This window comes from Lonchura striata, chromosome 1 (genome assembly GCF_046129695.1).
Source record: "Lonchura striata isolate bLonStr1 chromosome 1, bLonStr1.mat, whole genome shotgun sequence".
Taxonomy (NCBI): Eukaryota; Metazoa; Chordata; class Aves; order Passeriformes; family Estrildidae; genus Lonchura; species Lonchura striata.
Genome location: NC_134603.1, coordinates 156,276,782 through 156,288,786, shown reverse-complemented (window position 1 = coordinate 156,288,786; position 12,005 = coordinate 156,276,782).

Here is a 12,005-nt window from a genome sequence, read left to right as displayed (position 1 = left end):
GAGCAGCACCCACAGACTCTCATGGTCAGGAAATTTCTGCTCATTCACTTTTGAATGTCTGTAAACAGCTTGGAGAATTTGAATACTCTTACAAAACAGATGCCTCATCACTCCCCTATCACGGATCAGGGATGCAAGGAGAAGGTAACTACTCAACGAGGCAGGACGCTGCTCTGGAGACAACAGAAGCATTGTGGGTCACTGGCAGACGTTTGCCAGCCAGACAGGGCTGTTCTGCTCATCAAAGCTGACTCCAGCACAATGGAAGGCATGGAATTTTGGCCAGGGATCCCAGCCATCCCAGAGACCTGTCAAGGCTCTCTGACTGGTCATGGGATTTGCCTTGCAGCTGGCACACCCCGTGATCTCCTGATCTGGGATCTCTCTGTCAGCTCTAACCTGGTGTGGGGCTACAGAGGAGGAGGAGGAGGAGGAGGAAGGTGGCTGGGGGCTGCACTGAGGCTGGGGCAGTGAATTCCATTGCCAAGAGTTCTGTGGTGCCAGAAAACACAGCTCCTGCTGCTGTCCTGCACCACGGGTCCTGCTGTGGGTGACCTGGGACACTTCCCACACACAGCACGGGAGCAGGAGCTGGGGATTTCACATGTGGGAAGAGGAGAACCTGCAGGGCCTTGTCAGGATGCAGTAGCTGATATTTGCATCGTTCTGTCTCCAAGCACAGCCTTGTCCTGGGAAGCACGGGGCAGCCCGGCCTTCTGGAGGGCTTCATCCTGCTCCTCTGGAGAGGGCTGTTAGTATCAGAGCTGATCTCTTCTCTAGCCTGGGCCTTCATAAACCAAGCCCAATTATTCTGAGGAGAAAAATCTGTGCTGTAATGACAGAATGGAATGTCCCCAGGAGTTTGCGCGTAGCCTTAAGTTACCTTTTATAAATAGGTTAACAGCTGGAGGGCCCGTGGTTGTTTAAAGGGAAAAGACATACAGGACATGCCCTATATGATATGTTCCATCCTAAGCAATTCTGCCACTCTACTGATTTATATCTGCAGATTAAAGGATTTGCCTTTCAATCAAATTATTCTCCTCAAACTCCCAAATGGGGGGCAGAGGGGATTGTGACATTCCCCACTCGGTGCCGCTCTCTCTGGTACAGCCATGGAGGTTTTCTTCCTTGCTGTGTGAAACACGCAGCTCCCAAATTACTCCTGATCACTTCGATGGTGGTTTGCTCTTTCTGTCCTGCTTCTGGTGCTCAGGACACTTGGGGGACAGGAGAGGGTGAGAGGTCTTTGGGCCCTGAGGAGCTCCCAGCCCGAAGTAGACAGAGCATGTAACCAGGACTGACAAAAGCTGCCTTAAGAGACAGAAGATGACTGTTCTGGGGAAAAGCCATCTGCAAAGAGCCCTCTCCATCAAGCCTGAGGGTTTGCAAGAAGTTTTGTGCAAGTCATTCCCTCCACTGACAAGGACAGTGTGCCAGGGACCAGGGCCTGGGTGGGTTTTATTTACTGTTCCTTCCCCAGGTGAGCAAGTACAAGATCAGGTGCAGAGAGCAGCAGAGGGGAAAGTTCTGACCACTCACCTGCAGGCTGGGAGGAGAGGTCTGAGGGTGCTGACATGAAGGACACGGCGTCCAGAGGATTTCCAGGCCTCTGCTGTGAGCCCTGCTGTCACTGCTGGGCCAGAAAGAGGGAACTGTGAAGGGCAACCAAAGGCCACATCTGGTGTGGGGCCGTATGTGGGGACAGCTGTGCCAGATGTGCTGTGCCAGGTGTGCTGTGCCAGGCACAGGCAAGGCCAGGCCAAACAGGGGTGATCTCCTCTTGCAGGGTCTCCCGGGCTGCTTGGAGCTCTGGGACAGGACTTTTCACAGCAGAGACTTTTCACACCACTCCTTAGGACTACTCTGGGCAATCCTGGGACCCAGCAATCCAGTTCTTTCTGAGTCCTCCTAACCCAGGGACAGCAATCCCCGTGGCTATAACTTACAGAGGGTAGTGGTCCTGCCTTCTAATTCCTGTGTTTTCATGTTACAAGAGAAAAAAGAATGGAAGCTCTCTGCTGTATCCTCCCTTGGCCGTTCAGAATTTTCTCTGGTTCCACCACATCATTTCTCATCTCTCCTGAGGTGGGTGATCTCTCAGTGTCTCACTTCATGCTCTCCTCTCTTCCACAGGTGTCCCTGTCCTGCACACTCAGCACTTCAGGCATGCAAATAAAGGGTGTGTGGCTTTCATGCAGATGCTGCAGCTTTAAATATGAGCTGCACAGGAAAATTGCATGAAAAACACCTTTTCAGGCTGGAAGCAAGCTCTCTGTGTGGATTAAAGGCAGTGTCACCTCAGCAGCGAGGGCAGAGCTCTGTTGAGTAGAGAATTCCTGGTTTTGCTGAGAAGGGACCTTGAGGATGATCCCATTCCCCCCCTGCCCTCGGGGCAGCTCCGTGGCCTCCTCTGGATCCCCTGGAGGAGCCAGAGCTGGTTCCTGTCCCTGGCAGCCCCTCGGCCCCAGCCGCTCGTGCCGGGCTGGACTGGCAGCTCCAGTGCCAGGTAACGAATCCCACAGGCTCCACAGCCCTGGAACCTGAACCTTCCACAAAAATCCCCTCAGCAGGAAGGGTTTTCAGGCTCTGCTCCCTGCTGCCAAAGCAGAGCAATCAGCTCAGCCCTGAGGCTGGGGCAGGAGGGGAACTCGCAGGGATTGTCTGACATCCAAAGCTGGAGTGAGGACGAGGAAGGGACAGCTGGGGTGAGGGTGTAACTGCACAAAAAACTGGTCCCAAGGAGCACAGTGAAAGTGCAGCACAGGCTGCAGCAGAGCTGCTCCAGTTGCAGCTGAACCAGAGGGTGGCTGGCGGCAGAATTAAGAGTTGCCTGGAAATGCCGAAGGATGGAACTCAATCTGTCATCTAATTTAATCACCACGTTGGTAAAGCCAGCTTTCTGGAAGACACAACTTAAACACAGGCTCTAGAAAGAGATTTCTTCCCTTGGGACTGCACAGCAGACCTGGAGACCTGATTGTGAAATTCCATCATTGCAGGGAGGAAAAAAATGCCAATAATATCCAAAGTTTGTTCTGAAAGGTCACAAACTGCCATGATTTCTCTACATCTCTTTCTGCTCTTGCTTTTAAAAGACACAAGAGCTGGGGGAAATGGCAGCAGCTCTCAGTACTGTGGGGGAGAATTCCCATTTAAATTCTTATTCATCTCCCAAAAATGAGCAACTTTAAGGAAGGGGGTGGGGGGGTGAATGTGCTGCAGTTGCTTGGAATAGGAATACAACTTGTTATACAAAGCATGGAAAATAAAGATAATCCAAGGGGGAAAAAAAAATCTTGGCAGGCTATGAAATTCAAAAAAGGCAGAAAACTAGAAAGTCTGAGCAATGGCAGAAGCAAAAAGACTGAGAGACAGCCCCTTTCCAGCCTTTTGAGAGATAAAACAGCCTTTGGGGAGAGCAGGCAGGTCTGAGGGCCCAGCAAAGGAGGCTGTTGGCAACTGATCTTAAGTATTATCTTGGCACTTTAATTTTTGCAGCCTAGAGGATTTATCACAGAAAACAGCAGGGCAGCAGACAGGCAGGAATTAAGGAAAATTTAGGCCCCCACCTCTATGAATTGATTATAATTGGAAGCATCCACCAGCCAAAGATCCAGGCAACCAAACAGCCCAATTCAGCTATTTTCAAGTTTTTGCTAAACTGAATGAATCCCTAATAGCAGCACTCAGCTGTGGAGTGGTGTCTGTATTAAAAACTGCTTTTAAGGGGAAGAAAACAAACTCGGAAGGAATCAAAGCCCCCCCCTTGTCCAAACTACTCCCAAATTACCCGATGTGAAGAAGGGCTGTGCCAGCTGGGAAAGCGAAGGGCATGAAATGCCACACGTAGTAGGTGATAAAGAAATAAGTGCTGAAGACATCTATAAATAGAGGTGTTCAGTGCCAGCATCAGGCACCGAACAGGGAATGGTACAGGCAGAGCAAGCTCGGGAAAAGGCTCCTGGAGAAGGAGAGGGGAAGATGACAGGAGAGTCGTGAAGATCAGAGAGCTCCGTGGCAATTAACTCGTGTCAGGGAGAGACGAAGGCGTCGGCGACAGACAAGCAAACCCTCAGGACATCAGGATGTGAAAGTGGGGGAGATGGTGGCTGGGGAGCCTGAATGACTCAAGGATCCTTCCCCAAATTAAAGCCAGTCCCCAAAGGTCGTTACACATCATCATGAGAGCGGTGCAGTCTCTGCTCAGGAGCAAATCTGCTCCTCAGCTGGCCCAGCCTCGGGGCTGGCTCAAGCCCTGCGAGCCACAGACTCGCTGAGGGCACCTGGGAGGGCCTCACCCCCCTCCCAGCAAGAATTTCCTCCTAATAAACAACCTAAATGTACCCTCCTTCAGCTAAAGCCCTTCCCTGGGTCCTCTCCAGCTCTCCTGGAGCCCCTCCAGGCCCTGCCAGGGGCTCTGAGCTCTGCCTGGAACCTTCCCTTCTCCAGGTGAGCACTCCCACGTGGGGTGGATTGAACCTGAATTGAGGTAACAGGAGAAACTGTGGAGGCGACAGGGAGTTTGGGAAGCTGTGGGGTCATTCAGTGCCCAGACAGATGGGACAAGGCATTTAAGGTGTCTCAGCACCTCCCTGAGGGTGACCTTCAGGCCATGTCTTCCAAGAGGAGCACCCACAGCCCATGGAAGAGCTGCTGGTGTTCAGCCTTTGCTGTGTGCAGTTCTTTCCAGGCCTGATCGTTACTAAATCACCGATAAAAGATTTTAGCTAAAATCCTGCAGAAAACAAGGCTTTAGCTGAAAACCCTGCAGGCTGTGCTTGTGGTTTCTATAAACCCCATCTGAACCCAGACAAGACCAGGACAGCATCCAGATCCTGCCAGGAGAGCACTTGGAAACCTTCATAGTGCTTGGTTTCCTGGAGCAGAGAACCTTTTAATCTCTCATTGCAGAGGCAGTTTTGGAAAGGGAATCTGCTTGAAGTCGTGTCCCATGTGGACATCGCTCCCTTTTCTCCTTAATGGATGACTTCTGTCAGAGTTGGCCTCAGAGCAGTTTTCAAAGTCAGTGAATTAATTCTCCTCCCTCTGAGAACAGGCTCCCATGGCTGTTGTCTCCTCTCCTTGGCCGTGGAGTCTTTGGAAGGGAGAATTAGGGATAATCAGTTTGTCACAAGTGTCAGGAGCGTGCTGCACGGAGCTTTACATGCTGACAGAGTAGTGCTGGTTGTAGCCAGCCCAAGCATTTCCCTAAAATTAGTATCTAACTAAATCCATTCCTTTGGGAAAGCATCTGCCCTGGAATTAAATTATTCCAGATCGGAACATTAGCAGGATTTTTGCTAAACTCGAGCTGTCACCCTACCAGAGCACAATTAAACATTAAGTCTGCAACAAATTCCTCAGGAAACTTGAGAAGTCAAATATGAAACCACTGAAAAAGAACCAAATGACTTCAATGTCAAACTGCTGCTTCAGCAAATGGAAGCAGATTTGGGGCACTGGGGGAAGATGCAATTTCTGGGTTGAGAAGATGAGCCACAGCCATAATGAGTGTTTTGCCAAGCCTGTATCTAGTTTCAAAACCTTCCCACAGTCATCCCAAATAAGCACTGGTGAGAGAGAGTTATTAAAGGGGGGATGGACTAAGAGCAGCCTGAGCATTAATGAAGGAGTGCAGGTTTGCAACAGAGCTTGTCCCATCAGGAGAACTGCTCGAGGTCCTCACACGGGGACAGGGCTCTTGCGAAAGCAGGATGGGGAAGGAGCTGGGGTGAGCCTGTGCTTGGTGTGTCCCACCAGGGCTCCAGAAGCTGAGCCCTCACAGCACTGCTGCTCCCAGCCTCTCCTCCCCACAGTGGCTGGGCTGGAAGGGACCCTCAGGATCACCCAGTGCCACCCCTGCCATGGCAGGGACACCTCCCACCGTCCCAGGCTGCTCCAACCCCAGCGTCCAACCCGGCCTTGTTGGGATCCAGGGGCAGCCCCAGCTTCTCTGGGCACCTGTGCCAGGGTCTCAGCTCCCTCTCAGCAAAGAATTTCCTCTTAATAAACAACCCAAATGTACCCTCCTTCAGCTAAAGCCCTTCCCTGTGTCCTGTCCCTCATCCCTTGTCCCCAGTCCCTCTCCAGCTCTCCTGGAGCCCCTCAGGCCCTGGAAGGGCTCTGAGCTCTCCCTGGAGCTTCTCCAGGTGAACATTCCCAGCTCTCCCAGCCCTGGAGCAGCTCTGGGGGCTCCCCTGGATCTCTCAGCAGCTCCAGGTCCTTGTGCTGCTGGATTTGGGGTTGGGGCAGCTCTGCAGGTGGGTCTCACCTGAGGGGCAGAGGGGCACAATCCCCTCCCTCAGGATCACCCAGGAGCACCAGGATTCCCCTCGCTGTGTCCCTCAGGGTGGAGCTGTGGCCATGCCCGCTCTGTGTCCCTCTGTGTGTCCCTCTGTGTGTCCCTGTGGGTGTCCCAGCCCATCCCTGGTGCCACTGGGCTCCTGCCCTGCCTCCAGCAGCCACGGCACAGCCAGGACTCCTCCCAAGGAGTGCACAGAGACAGGAGAGGGGGGGAAAAGGAATTGAGGCAGGGGGAAAGGGGCTTGTCTGCAGAACTGCTGGCCAGGCTCTTCCAGGAGCTCTGGGATGTGACCAAGGCCATCCCAGGGAAAGGGAAAGGCTCAAGGGAAAGGTGACAGAAGGGCAGCAGTGCCCCTGATTTCCCTCTTCACTGCAAAAGCCATGAGTGTAATTATGCCCTGTGTTAATTACAGGCCAGACTCGCTGCCTCCACAAATGCACTCAGGTACTTTAGCAGAGGTGACTCGTTTTTTATCTTCTGGCTGGGCCAGAGGAGCAAGGCCTTGCTCTTCCTCAGCAGCTTTAAACCTTCACCGTGAAATGGGAGACTGATAAAACAAAGAAACACGGAAAGAAACTTTCCTTACTTGTTCAGAAACTGAAATTCCAGCAAAACACCCCCAGGTCCTCCGTGGAGCGCTGGAGCTGACAGGAAGGACTGGAGCTGGGGAGATCCCAGGAACTGGGAGCACAGGAGACCCTGCAGCTTCCCAATCCTCTCCTTCCACTGCAGGGATGGTGCCTTGCTGGGAAAATAAACCTTTTTCTCCTTTGCTGATGGTTCTGCTGACAAGGTCCTGCACCAAACTCTCCGTGAGCTGCCGCCAGGTCAGGCTTTGGTCTGGGAGAAGAGAACCAAGAACAGAATTTGGCAGCGTGCTGAAAGACCATTGAGGTAAGGATTGTGTCCAAGCTTTCTCTAGGATTACATTAAAAGAGAAGAAATCCTGGAGGGTTTGTGATGAAATAGAAAGTTTTTGGCTGCATGGTAAACACACCCTATTAGTAAAGCGCATTAGGATGTGATTTGTAACCAAATATCACAAATATGGCCATTTATTACCAAATTATCCCGTGGTAATCCCTCAGAGCTTCCCAGCCAGGACACTCAGCACAGAGAGCAGGGAGATCATCTGTCTTCTGGCAGCTGGCAGCAGACAGGCTCTGTTCAGGGAGAAAATCAGGCCCAAAGGCTCTGTTCAGGGAGAAAATCAGGCCCAAGGGCTCTGTTCAGGGAGAAAATCTGACCCAAACTCCAAGAACAGCTCAGGAAACGCAAGGCTGCTCCTAGGGAGGGTTGGAGCACCCGCAGCCCACCGCTCAACCCCAAAAAAGCCACGGGTGGGGGGCTTGGCTGTTTTCTGCTATTCATTTATCACTGCAAATGCACCGAGCTGAAAACAATCAGCATATTTTGGAGCCCTGATGTTCTTTAGAATAAAATATTTCCTTTTCTGCCAGGCCAGCGGAGGAAACGGAACCAAAGCCCTGAGATGGCACCGTGATGTTGTGCAGAGCCTCACCACAGCCCCGGGGTGGGGGGAGCAGCTTCAGCTGAGCCCCACAGCAATTCTGTCTGGTTCTAATCTTTCCAGGCCATTAATCCTGCAGCAATTAAAGCTGCTAAACAAAGAGACAGCGTAAAATCCCCATGTTGTGCATACACATCTCCATAACCACGTGCAGCAGGGATTGCTGCTATTGTTCCTTCAGGGAGTCCTGGAACCATGGAATCCCAGGATGGTTGGCTTGGAAGGGAGCTCAAAACTCATCTCCGTGGCTGTGGAAACCAGTGGGTGATGTGGCTCTCTGTCACCCGTGGGTGGCTGTGGCAGGTTCACCTCCTGGCTCTGTGCCATGGGAGGTGTGGGGCTGGGGGAACACGGGGGGTGCAGGGAAGGGATTCGGGATGCTGCCAAACCCCACACTTCTAAACAAACCTTTCGTCCCTCCTGACCCCACCTTGAGCACCCTTCAGTCAGGAGCTGGACTCCATGGTCCTCGTGGGCCCTTCCAGCTCAGTTCATTCCATGATTTACTTGTGGGAGAAAGGCTCAGGGGTTGCCAAAAAGCACCTTCTGCTCAGTTTGTCCTTGTTGGCATATAAACCCCACAAAGGATCACGTACCAGCGCTGAAATAATCCCACTGGTACCAATCGTGGCTGCCGTTATTTGAATATTGAATTTCTTCTCGCAGGAAGTCTGATGGAAGTGCCTCAGGGCACTGATTGTGCTGGGAGAGAAGGTGGAAACCCCTCACATCTCCTGAGCTCCTTGAAGCGTTCCAGACTGAACCTCCCTGAACCTGCTGAACTGTTCTGCTCTTTTCTGCTGGAACAGCTTCTCCTCCTGGCCTGATTCAAATGTCCTGGCTGCTCCCAGCATCCCGAGCCCGTGAGTCCTCTGCAAGGCAGCCCCAGGAGAGCCCCGGGATGAGCTGCAGAGGCAGCTCAGGGTGGGCCTGGGCTGCTGGGGAGGGAGCAGCGCCCAGCACAGCCCAGCCCCAGGGGACCGTGGCAAAGCACGGCTCTGCTTGGCAATAACCGAATTATTTATGAGCTGGGGGGTGTCTACATACTCCTGGCAATAGCAACATCGTCCCACAGGAAGAAAAGATTGTTCTGGCTGTCCTGCGGTGAGGGAGGAGAAAGGGCCTGGCAGGGATCTCCTCATCACTTCCAGGTGGAAGAAAAAGCCCCCGAGCCCCAGCTTGGCCATCAGCGTTCAGCAAGGCAGGGAAGCTCCTCCTCGGTTCCAGCCAGGAGCGGGCTGGGAGAGCGAGCTGCTGCGAGGGCTGCCAGCAAAACGCTCCGTGTTTTCCCGGTGGGAAGCTCCGTGCGCAGGAGCAGCCCCGGGACAGCGCCAGCCCCGGCCCCGGCTCCACAGGGACGGGGCTCGAGCATCCTCCCGGCTCCAGCCCCGGCTCCAGCCCCGGCTCCGGCTCCACAGGGACGGGGCTCGAGCATCCTCCCGGCTCCAGCCCCGGCTCCGGCTCCGCACGAACGGGACTCGAGCATCCCCCGGGAGCTCCCGGCTCCGGCTCTGGCTCCGGCTCCACGGCTGGGAAATGCCCAAATTCCCTGCCGGGCTCAGCCAGGCTCGGGGCAGCTCCGCGGGAGCCGGGGCTGAACTCCCGGGAGATGCGCTAGGGGCAGGAGTGGTGAGGGTGTGAGTATGAGTGTGAGTGTGGGTGAGTGTGAGTGTGAGTGGGGGTGAGTGTGAGTGGGTGTGTGTGTGTGTGTCAGTGTGAGTGTGAGTGTGAGAGTGAGTGTGAGTGTCAGTGTGAGTGTGAATGTGTGTGAGTGTGGGTGTGTGTGTGAGTATGAGTGGGGGTGTGTGTGTGAGTGTGAGTGAGTGTGAGTGTGTCTGTATGTGTGAGTGTGAGTGTGTCTGTATGTGTGAGTGTGGCTGGGTGACGCTCGGGACAGGCTGCCACGGCTCCGTGGTGAGCCCCGCGCTGCTGCCGCCCGGCGCTACCGGCGGTACCGGCGGTACCGGCGCCGCGGCCCGGAGCGACCCGGAGCTGCCGGGCGGTCTCAGCCCGCCGGAGCCGGGGCAGCTCTGCAGGGAAAGGGGCCGGGAATGCCCCCGGTCCCTCGGCCCGTCCCTCCCACGGCCGCGGGGATGGCGCAAAGCGCGGCGCGGGCATCCCGCGGTGCCCACGCGGGACGCCGGGAGCCCGGGACGCTCCGGGCCGGCCCGGCTGGCGCAGCCGGGACGGGGACAGGGGGACACGGCCGCGGGGACGGGTGGCAGCTCCCCGGGGTGGCCGCTGCCCATCTCCCGGCTCTGCCGCTGCCCGGTGCCCACGGGCACCGGAACGGTTTTCCCCGGGCTCCGGCTGCTGTTCGGCGGCGCCCAGAGACGCCGGGGGCAGCCTCGCTCCCCCCGAGCCCGGCCCAGCAACCGCGGCTTGGGCTGCGGGGCTTCAGCGCTGGGGGCAGCTCCCCACGGACACACGGACACACGGACACACGGACACACCGACACAGGGGCACAGGGACACACGGACACACGGACACACGGACACACCGACACAGGGGCACAGGGACACACGGACACACGGACACACGGACACACGGACACACGGACACACGGACACACGGGCACAGGGACACACCGACACACGGACACACGGACACAGGGGCACAGGGGCACAGGGGCACACCGACACACGGACACACGGGCACAGGGGCACACCGACACACGGACACACGGGCAAACGGACACACCGACACACCGACACAGGGACACAGGGACACAGGGACACACCGACACACGGACACAGGGACACACCGACACACGGACACAGGGACACACGGACACACGGATACACGGGCACACGGGCACAGGGACACACCGACACAAGGGCACACAGACACACCGACACACCGACACAACACAACTCACAGACACAGGGACACACGGACACACTGGCACACGGACACAACACAACTCACAGACACACAGACACAGGGACACACCGACACACCGACCCACTGACACACAGGCACAGGGACACACGGACACACTGACACTCGGGCACACTGACATACAGGCACAGGGACACACCGACACACGGGCACACGGACACACCGGCACACGGACACAGGGACACAGGGACACACGGACACACGGGCACACCGACACAACACAACTCACAGACACACGGACACACGGGCACATGGGCACAACACAACTCACAGACACACAGACACAGGGACACACCGACACACCGACCCACTGACACACCGACACAGGGACACACGGACACAGGGACAGACACACGGGCACACTGACACATGGGCAGAGCCGTGCCCGTGGCTGGCACAGGGATGTCCCCATGGTGGCCATGTCTCCGTGGTGGCAGAGCCATGGCCACGGCTGGCACAGGGATGTCCCCATGGTGACAGAGCCATGCCCGTGGCTGGCACAGTGATGTCCCCGTAGTGGCAGAGCTGTGGCCATGCCCCCGTGGTGGCAGAGCCGTGGCCATGGCTGGCACAGGGACGTCCCCGTGGTGGCAGAGACGTGGCCGTGGCTGACACAGGAATGTCACTGTGGTGGCAGAGCCTTGGCCACGGCTGGCACAGGGACGTCCCCATGGTGGCAGAGCTGTGGCCACGGCTGGCACAGGAATGTCCTCATGGTGGCAGAGCCGTGGCCACGGCTGGCACAGGGACGTCCCCACAGGCTGGGGGATTTCCTCATGGAGCGAAAGAGAAAGAAGGAAAGGGCTCTTGGCCACGTTCCTCTTGGCCTCCTTCCACTTTCTGCTTTTGATGTTCTTCTCCCTTTTCACAGCTCCTTGCTCGAGCCCCAGCGAGCGTGGAGAGCTCAAACAGCAGCAGCAGCACACCCAGCCCTGGGCCAGCGCTGCCAGCGGGGCTGTGCCCCCCGAGCAGCCAGAGCTCCCTGCTGGCACCTCAGTGACATCCCTTCTCCAAAGGTGCCCGAGGGCCAGAGTGGCAGGAGGTGGCACTGAGGGGACAAGCCTGGATGGGACACAGAGGGGTCTGCCCCCACACCCCCCTGCACTCTGCCCCTCCAACGGAGGGATTTTGGGTCAACAAAACCCTGGCAGTGCCACCCCCTCTGCTGCCCAGGGCTGGTGCCAGCGAGGGCTCTGATGGCAGCGGTGATGCAGAGGCTGAGCAGAGCCTGTTCCCTCAGGAAGGAGAACTTGGGGGGAGCCCAT